This window comes from Castor canadensis, chromosome 9 (assembly GCF_047511655.1).
Source record: "Castor canadensis chromosome 9, mCasCan1.hap1v2, whole genome shotgun sequence".
In the NCBI taxonomy this organism is placed as follows: Eukaryota; Metazoa; Chordata; class Mammalia; order Rodentia; family Castoridae; genus Castor; species Castor canadensis.
The window spans coordinates 85590942-85601431 of NC_133394.1; the positions used below are offsets into that span (position 1 = coordinate 85590942).

A 10490-nucleotide genomic window follows, 5' to 3' on the forward strand; every position below is an offset into this window, starting at 1 on the left:
TTCTCCATCTCCAACACAAGATGGCGCCATCCCTGCTTCTCTTCCGGGAGTTTACCTTGCCGCCGGCGCGAACGTGCACCCTATCAGAAGTCCTATAGCAGAACCAGCCAACCAGCCTGCACCTCGTTGTACCCCTCACTCCCTCAGCACATAAATACCCCTGTGTGAACAATAAAATTTTGCAGCTTGATCAGAACTCCTGTCTTGCTGTCATCCTTCGTGTCTCTTGTCCCTTCATTCTTCCCCTTCTAGGTTCGCTACCCACGCTGATGTGTCCTGCAGGACGGGACAAAAGATATTTAGGGATGAGGATGTGGCTTGGGAGAGTGTCTGCCCAGCATATGTAAGGCCCTGGGTTCAATTCCCCAATACTGCTAAATAAAAAAAAAATGGTAAGGAGAATAAATGGTGTCGATGTCACTTAATCCAGCTCATAGTGGAAGGGCTAAGAAGGCCAAAAGTCAAACCTCTAAACTATTCCCAGGTGACTGTAGTGCAGCAGGGCCCTGAAAAAAAAACCTTTACCTTTACCTTCCTATAGCATCTTAAGGATGCTATCAGAAAGCACACCACAGGGGACCCAGCGTCATAGGTGGAGAGGTTCTCCTCAAAGATAAATTTCTAACTCAGTCCACCCCAGAGAGTCATCAAAAACTCAGTCTGTGGTTGAAGGGAAAAAGTCATTGAACCAACTAATACAGCTAGCCATGTCTGTGTATATAACCAGGATCTTACTAACAGGGGAGAAAAAGATAAGAGACACCATGACCTCACTGCTGCTCTCAAAGGCCCCACCTGACTGGGGCCTGCATCCTGAACTTGCTACCATGGTGGACACAAGGGGGACAGCCAGGGAGTTAGCCCTGCCCCAAACCAGGACCCTGCCCTCTCTGCAAAGGTAACCCCTGGAGGTCTAAGCACCCCCGTCTCCAGATGGAAGGTGAGGTGCCACCTCCTATGGATTGATGGGTCCCAGCCTCCTGTCCACGCTCCACTTCTTGGCATTGATGTTGAGGAGCCTTGGGTAGCCATAATGGCAGAAAAGTGAAAGGTCATTTTCCTGCTAAACAGTGGAGCTGTTTTTCTCTGTCTTATCTTTCTCTCCTGGTCCCTGGTCCAATGACAAGGTTATCATTCAGGGCATATCTGGCCAGCCCTAGAGCAATATTTTACCTGGCCTCTGGCCTGCTTATGGGGAGACCTCCTCTTCTGTCACTCCTCAAAGTTCCTGAAACTCCAGTGTCCCTGTTGGGATGGGATTTACTATCTCAACTAAAAGCTCAAATTCTCCTCCCCTCAGGCAGCTATCTCTGCTGCCCCCTCTTTCAGGGATATAAAAAAAAAAAAACAAGGGCTGCTAATTAGTTGCTCCAGCCCCTATAATACTCCTTTTCTTGCTGTCCACAAGGGGCCAAACAAATTGAGGTTGGCTCAAGACCTCCGGCTCATTGATGAAGCAGCCATTCCTCTCCACCCAATTGTTCCCAATCCCTATACTCTATTGTCCAAATATGGAGGGGAGGGATAAGGATAAACCATCAGAGGGTTTAGAATGTTATATGAAGATGTGAGTAAGTTTTGAAAGTGTATAATAAAAGCTGCAGTGTGTGGTAAAGTTAAAGTTAACCTGCATCATGACAGTCAGCCCCTGTTTGCCTTTGAAGATCCCACAACCCTTCACAGCAACTGACTTGGACAGTTTTGCCACAAGGGCTTAGAGACAGCTCTCATCTTTTTGGACAAGTCCTAACCAGAGACTTATTAGGTTGGCACTACCCAAAGGCCACCCTTCTTCAATATGTTGATGACGTACTTCTGTGCAGAGCCACAGAGCCCCTCATCTGCAGGGTGACTGAGTCCTTTTTAAAACTTCCTGGCCTTCCGGGATACAAAGTCTCTAAGGAGAAGGCTCAATTATGCCTCCCACAGGTCACCTACCTAGGTGTGGTCTTAAAGGGACAGACTCACTCCCTGAGTCATGAGGGAATCAACCCAATCCTCTGTTTCCCACTCCCCCAGACCATAAAGCAGCCTAGAGCTTTCTTGGGAGTTAAGGATTCTGCAGAATCTGGATCCCTAGATATGCAGCCCTTGCCAGACCACTTTTTATGCTCCTTCTAATATTCCTGTTTGGGTCTCTCCAGATTTATATCTCTACAGGCCCAACAGATCAAACTCCAGCTTTTAGTCAAGGAATACTCACCTCTGCCTAAGCATGAGCCCTCCATCCTGATCTGTTGGGGGGCCCCTAGAGACTACACATCAACCCCTGAGACAAGTACGCTCTCCCGTATCCCCCTGTCACCCCATTGTCAGCACAAAGCAGCTAGATGAGTCATCGCCCCTCTCCCCAACAGCAGTTGGGTGCTTGTCTCAGAGGGGGGATTTGTTGGGTCTGATAACCTAAGGCAGATGAGTGAGCATCCCCTCCCCCATGGAGGGCAATACCATTCCTGCATCCTGAGGACATGGAGGCCTGCGTTCCTGTATCCTAAAGGAGAGATACAGATCTGCCACAGAGCTGATGAGCAAAGTGCTCTCAAGATTGTTTCCCCTCCCCAATAAAGGTGACAACCAAACCACATCACCTGAGAAAGCCTGCAGATCCATGGCCAATGAGAAAAACCCAATTAACAAGAGTTAGAATGTCCATAAAAACCCCAGCCTCCACCTGTGCAGCGAGCTACTGGCTTCCAGGCTCCGCTGTACTTCTCTAGCTGTAGCCTTTCTTTCTGTCTAATAAATCCTACTTTTTATACCAGCTTTGGCCCATCATTCAGCTGCCTCACGAGTCAGTTCTCTGGCCTGTGAAGGCAAGGACCCTCGACACCGGCACATAACAGACCTAAGCCTAGAAAACTGTGAATTAAAATAAACTTTTCTTGGCCAGGGTACAGTAGGGTGAGAGGATTTCTAGTTTAAAGCCAGCCTGGGCTGTATAGCAAGACTAGGTCAAAAAAGGAATGAAGGAAGGAAGGGAAAGAAAACCTTCTCTCTTTGTTACTAATGAATATTAATTATATGAAGGGGGTTTCATTGTGATATTTCCATACACGCATATCATGTACTTTGATCAAATTCATTCCCTGTATTACCCTTCCTTATCCTCCTCCCCTCACTTCTTAAAACAAATTTTAACAGGCTTCATTATTCTGTGTTCATACATTTGTGTGAAGTGCTTTTGGTCATCTTCACACACACCCTTTTTCACCAGAGAGCAGATGAGGAGGGCTCCCACAGCTTCTCAGTTCTCACGCAAAACCACAGAGACTTGAGATCACAAATGTGAAAAGCATTTTGAAATGTCTTACAGCAAGGAATCTCACAAGGATTTATTTTAGTATAACAGGATGAAGTATGGACCAAGTCAGGGTGGAGAGGAGAGAAAGAGACAGAAACATTTCCTCTTCCTCACACAGAAAATGGGAGCAAAGATTCAAAATGGTAGTCTAGCATCTGTGGCCATTTTTGGGGGGAGGGGGCGACACTGGGGTTTGAACTCAGGGCCTTGCATTTATGTTGGGTTTTTTCAAGATAGGGTTTGCAGACTGTTTGCCCAGGACTGGCTTCAAACCTCGATCCTCTTGCTCTCTGCTTCGTGAGTAGCTAGGATTATAGGTGTGAGCCACTGCTCTGGCTAGTGTCTGTGGTCTTATACATTCCTGGGATGGGAGAATCCACTTCACCAGAAGTCTAATAACCCCAGCCATTAGTTATGGTTCTAAATGCTCAAGATGGGTGCTATTTATTATGGTAAAATATGGAGATGTTACCTAGACTCACCCACAATGCTGAGACAATAGTTGGGCTTTAGGACTTTCCCTTGCCAGATAAGCCTTTTCCTCTACCCATCCAAGGATCCTTGCAGCTTGTTAACATCTCAAAGCAGAAAACAGAAGCAGTAGCTCCTCTATGTCTCCCTTTCCTGTAACTCAGCAGCTAAAAGGAGACGGAGGAGGTCAGCTACTCTGGCTCCCCAGCCTTGACTTCCTTGTTCCAATGTCTGAGTCTGGCCCTTTAAATATTTATTAATATGATATAATTTCCCTGTCTCCTCATCTATCTCTCCTGCCTTACCTTCACCCTCTCCTTTCACATTCCTGCCCCTGCTGGCTCCATCCCCAAACAATCCCTTCATTTGACACTCATGTGTTTCAACAGCAATGCAGCAGTCTTTGATCAAAAGATTTCCAAATTCTCTGTGTCCCACATGGAAGAATCCATGACAAGAAATGTGGGTGTAAATGGAGTTTATTAAAAGTTAGGGAGGGGAAATACAAAAGGGGGCCAGGTGGAAGCTGGAAGCAGAGAGTGTGTCATCCTGCCCCTCTACCCCCCTACCTCCCCACCCCCGCTTTTAAAACTTATGCTAACCTATGGGAAAGGAAGAAGCTGGTGATTCCTAACCACCATTAATCAATGAATGGGAGGAGCATGGGTGGTCCCTGGACCAGGTGAGGGTGGTTTTAGTTGTCCCTGAGCCAGGACGTGAGAAACCTGCATACATTTGCAGTTGAGAGGCTTGTTCAACCTGGAATACAGTAAAGACCAAGTCAAATATGTTCTGAGAATCCCAGACTTTCCCTAATTCTTGCCTGCCTCAATGCCATTCTTTTTTCTGGATTCCACATATGAGAGACCATGTGATATTTGCCTTTCTCTCTGGCTTATTTCACTTAACATAATGATTTCCAACTCTGTCCATTGTTCTGTAAATGACATACTTTCATTCTTCTTTATGGCTGAATAATATTCCACTGAGTATATATGCCACATTTTCTTTATTCACGCATCAGTTGATGGGCACCTAGACTGATTCCATAGTTTGGCTATTGTGCATAGTGCTGCTGAAAACATGAGTATGCAGACGTCTCTATTAGACTTACATTCCATTGGATATACAGCCAGGAGCTGTACAGCAGGATCATCTGGTAGCTCTATTTTTAATTACAAACAAAGAAAATCTGAAGTCAAAATGGGAATGCAGCTCAGTGACAGAGCTTTTGCCTAGCATGTGGGAAGCCTTAGGTTTGATCCTTAGCAGCACAAAAATGAATGAATAAATAAAGTAAAACCTATATCTTAAATTCTTTCACCCTTCATTAGTAGGACATTTGCTTAATAAAAATAATTCCCACAGCTATAATAAGTAGTGATGAGCTGTGCAATTGCAAAAAGTAAACTAAAATAAGCTGTGACTTCAAGAAGGGAAGCAAATGTTGAATCCTTGCAGAGACTGCAAAATCCCAAAGGAAAGACCTCCTTTTTAATGCTTACAACATCCAAAGAGCTGGGAATGCTGAATAGGCAGAAGGGCTCAAACAGTGACACCAAATCAGGATTAAAGGTGTTAAAAAAGGTAATAATACTAGCAAACAGAAGTGACTTAAAAGATAGTAACTTTGTGCCTTCTGATGACTTACTTTTGTTTTTTGTTAATATTTATTGTGTAGGGAAGGTCTTTATTATGGTAAAAATATTCACTAATAAAAACTTAGAAAGTAAAATCTTAAAAAAGAAAATTAAAATCTTTCCCTATTCAGAAATAACTCCTGCTGACTGGCATGCCCTCTTTCTGTCTTTGCTTGTGAACATTCAGATTTCAACAATGCGCTCGAATGCGCCATTAGTCCTGTGGAAGGGAGACAGGACCCGGGTCACCGTGGACATTGTGGTTCAAATATAGTGTGGCAGCTTCTAGAAGCTGACGGCAGCAGTAATGTCACAACTTTTTTGCAGAATCATTCGTGCATTGTTAGCATGACCCCTGCCATCTTGGATGGCTCTGCAGGGACCCACAGGGCCCCTGACAGCACAAATATCCTGTTTGGCAGGACTGTGGTTTAACAGAAGAACTGGCATCCAAGCACCAGCTAATCACAAGAATTTCCCCCACCCAGAGCCTCATGAAGGCTGTCCCCCGACCTATAACTGTCCCAGTTTGTGGGAGGAACACAGGCACCAGCTTCAGCAGGTGACCCTCCCTCGGTCCCCCAATAAACCTTCCTTGCTGTGGAGCCATTTCTGTCAGTTTCTTTTGGTTTCTCACCACTCTTGGCTCCAGGATATTTGTGTTTGCATGGAATTAAGCTGCTCTGTCTTCCTCATTTTCTGAGTTTCTCCCGCTCTCAGAGGGCCTCTCTTCTTTTCTGTTCAGCTCTGCTCTATGTGATCCGTTCCTGAGAAGCAGAACCAGACATGAGAGTCGTGTGTGTGTTGCATGTGTGCGTGTGTGCATGCACGTGTGTGTGTGTGTGTGTGTGTGTGTGTGTACACGTGCGTGTGCTGTTTGGAACCTGGGGCCTTGCACATACTGACTACTAACAGAAATATGCAGGCAAAAGTGCCTCCACTTTGGGCTGGGCTGGGTCTCCATTCTGACCTCCGTTGTGCCCCCTGGTTAATGACAAAACCACCCTTCTGCTCCTGGAAAACACACCCCAGAGAAAACAACCATCGGTTCTCAGAAGAGACCCCTTGCTCAATTGAGAGCTTTCCGCCCCAACGACCTCAGTAAATTTTTCACATCACCCACTTCCTCGTTCTCTCATACAAAGCACACATAAAAGCCTTCCTGCTCAGAGTCAGCGGCTGCACCGCTCTCATGAGCAGCCTGGCAGCTTGAGCCAGTCGTTAAACTTTGCTTGCTGGAGTGAGACTCTCTCCTGAGCTTTCTTTTGCAAACAAGTATTGCAGTTCAAGTGCTTGTGGGTGAAGGCTCTGCCCAGAAGCAAGGCGAGGGTTGCAGGATGGGACAGGGAAGAAAGGCCAGCTGAGCACAAACTGTAATAATATTAGTTCCCTGGAAGAGAGAGGGTCAGCCTCTCGTCCTTCACCCACGGGTCAGTCAGGGGACCACCAGAGGCCAGCAGGTGGGACTGTGGCAGAGCCCCTCGAGCAGGTCAAAGCAGCTTCTGGGTAGCAAAGGCAATTCTCCAGCACAGGGGAAGCCATGGGATGTCATCAGGTCGCACATTGCAGCTGGGGGCGGGGAGTGCACCCACCAGCAAAGGCTATGTGCCACCAGGCACTACCCACCTCCACCTCACTGTCCAGCTCTGCTCCTGCCTGGCTGAGCATATAAATGCAAAAAGAAGCCCCTTCCTCCTGCAGGGCCTTCTCTGTGCCCTCTGTGGAGCAAACCTGACAAAGTGTTGCAAAGGAGCAAGGCTTTCCAGTGCCCAGCCCGACGTCACAGAACAGATAAAAAAGGTAGGCTTTGATGTGAGCGGTATTAAATTGGAAACTGCCATACCCACTAATGTCACATTTAGACACCAAGCTTTCCTTTGTGCTTCTTATCTCCCTTCCTCCCTTTGAGTGCTTATAATAGTCATTAAAAAATTAGCAAACAGCCTGTCCTGATTCAGGGCTACAGTGCTGCAGATGGGCAAAGGTCAAGGTCTTGGTGCACCAGGACTAAGTTCTGTAGCACCAGTGGGTTCAGGGGTTGCATGATGAGCAGGACAAGAAAGCACATTTGGCACAGGCCTTAAGCTCGGGCCCGCGGGAGACACTTCCCATGCACTTTCCCTTTGTGCTAGAAAAAGCATGGCCAGATTCTGCCATGCATCTGTCCAAACAGCAACAGCTGTTCAAACTTCACCGAGGAAGTGATGAGGCTCTGGCAGCTACTCACAAAAGTTGTGCTGTTGGTAGCATTCTGGAGTGCACTTTAAGGTTGTCAAAGGAGCAACCTTAGACAAAAGACAAGATAAAGCCCAAATCCTAAGTTTTGATGATGCAAGCATGGTATTAATAAATTTTCATTAAAATTTATATTTTTATATTCTATTTTATACTAATAAAATCACATTATACTTTCTAAATGATCCTTTTCCATTGTCACAAAGAGAACACGTTGTCATAGCATCTCCAGAAGACATAAAGGTGACTGTGCAAAGCGCCATTGAAGGTTTTCTCACGTTCCCTTGTCTCTATTGATTGACCTCCAAAGTCAATTATTATTTGAATAGTATGCTCACCATTAACATATGGTTTTGGATCTGAGTTAACCCATGAGGCAAAGCTCATTTATACTCCTGAATTTTGCAAAAAAAAAAAAAAAATCAGAACCACTCACCTTTTCCTATGTATTAAGAAATAACTTCACATTATTTGTATTCCTGGGATTTTTTTTTTTAAATAGCCATGTTTAATTTTTTTGTGTGTGTGGCACTGGGGTTTGAACTCAGGACATCACACTTGCCAGACAGGTGCTCTACCACTGAGCCACTCATCCAGTCCTGGGATTTTTTTTTTTTAGTATTTTAATCGTGCACTTACATGCATCAGAAAAGCTATTCATTTTGTCCAACAATCAATAGATAAATGTTCTAAAAATTTACAACTACCTCCATCTTTATGAGGTGATTTTAGAAATGATTAGTATCATTTTCTTCCATATCTGGGGACATTCTCATTTAGAGGATTAATGAAAATTTGTGAAAAGCATAATACAGTTTATTTAATGAAATATATAATTAATGCTATTCTATTCATAAGTGTTGACTTTTGTAAATAAAGCAAATGCTTAAAAACATTTGTCAGAAAAAAACCTGTCAGTTTCATATGAATAAGTCTGGTTAAGTAAACTGGTGCTCTGTGGTGTCTTTGAATACTGGTGGCATCTCTGTAGCCACATCCCACAGGCTAGTCTCAGCCCTCATTCTCCCTGACCTCTTTGAAAAGTCCAAGTCTGTCCATCATCCCCTGATCTTCTTTTATTCTCTGGTCCTATTCTTCTCGGTCCACTGTTGCACACCTCTCTTTGCCTGCTTTCCCCTCTGACCTGGGCAGACACCACACACACCTTCACTACAATCATAGGGTTCAAATATATCTTGCTGGTCACAGCTTCCAAGTCCCTGCCCCAAATCTGCTTTCCCTGGAGATTTCTATGAACATCCAAAGAAATGCTTATGGCCCTCTCCACGCTCTCAGTGAGGGTGCTAGAGGAATGGGACTATGGATCACCTAGGTTTAAATCCCAGGTTTACTCACTCCTTGTGCGAGCCCAAGGGTGTCATTTTGCCTCTTTGAACCTCAGTTTCCACATATGTAGAAAGCAGAATTTCTGCCCTACATTGATGTGAAGAAATGCACTCAGATAAGAATCCAAATGAGGAGAAAAGTTTAAACAGATTTCTCAAGCTTATGAAGTTCTCTCTGATGCCAAGAAAAGGGAATTACATGACAAAGGAGAACAGGAAGTTAAGAGGTGCAGCAGATGGCAGTTTTGGCTCCCCCATGGACATCTTTGATAAGTTTTTTTGGAAGAGGAAAGATGCAGAGAAAAGGACAGGTAAAAATATTGTGCATCAGCTCTCAGTAATCTTAGATGTATATAATGGTGCAATAAGAAAAATGGCTCTGCAAAAGAATGTGATTTGTGACAAATGGCTGAGGTGGAGAAAAAGGCAGTGGAGTGCTGTCCCAACTGCTGAGGTACTGGAATGCAAATAAGAATTCATCAGATAGGACCTAGAAGGGTTCAGCAAATTCTGTCTGTGTGAGTCTTGGAGTGCCAGGGCCACGGAGAACGAATCAGTCTTAAAGATAGATATAAAAGTTACAGTGAAAGGAAGATTGTTCGAGAGAAAAAGATTCTAGAAGTTCATATTGATAAAGACATTAAAAATGGCCAGAAGATAAATTCCATGGTGAAGGAGACCAAGCACCAGGACTGGAACCAGGAGATACAATCATTGGATTAGATCAGAAGAACTATGCTGTTTTTAACTACACGAGGAGACTTTCCGTGTGTATAGACGGTTGGTTGAAGCATCGTGTGGGTTCCAAAGCCAATGTCCACTCTTGACAACCGAACCAAAGTCATCGCCTCTCATCCAGGTCAGATGGTCAAGAATGGAGATATCGAGAGTGTGCTAAATGAAGGAATGCCAATTTATTGTCGACCATATGAAAAGGCATGCCCGATCGCTGAGTTTAAGGTAACTTCCCTGAAAATGGCTTTCTCTCCCCTGATAAACTTTCTTTGCTGGAAAATCTTCGGAGAGGAGGAAGTAGAAGAGACTAATGAAATGGATCAAGTATAATTGATGGACTTTGATACAAATCAGGAAAGATGGCACCATTGTAACAAAGATGCTTAGAGGGTGATGGACGTCATCCCAGAGGTGGTGTTCAGTGTCAAACCCCTTCATGGGGCCAGTGACTAGCACTCTCCGCTGGCATTTTAGATGCAGTAGTGAATGAGCAAAGGACTATGATCTTCATATGCTCATCACTTGCTATTGTTTTTGCTTTAATATTCAACTATGGTAGTGTTTTAAAAGAAGAATAAATGCAAATATAAAAGCCGTGACTTTGCCCTGTATGTATGAATGACTTCAGTGTGCAAGGTGAAGTTTAAATACCTATAAAAAATATCTGTTAGGCCATACCTCGTAACTGATTTCGCTGTGTACATGGACAGGCTTAGGCTGGAATGCTAGGTTCTGTGCTGACATCAGTGTTTGACACTTTAT

General features: G+C 44.5%; 1 pseudogene; it reads left to right on the top strand.

Annotated features, from left to right (window-relative positions):
- Nucleotides 1-9455: 9455 nt before the first annotated feature.
- Nucleotides 9456-10218, top strand: LOC109683303 (dnaJ homolog subfamily A member 1 pseudogene; annotated as a pseudogene).
- The last annotated feature ends 272 nt before the right edge of the window (nt 10219-10490 follow it).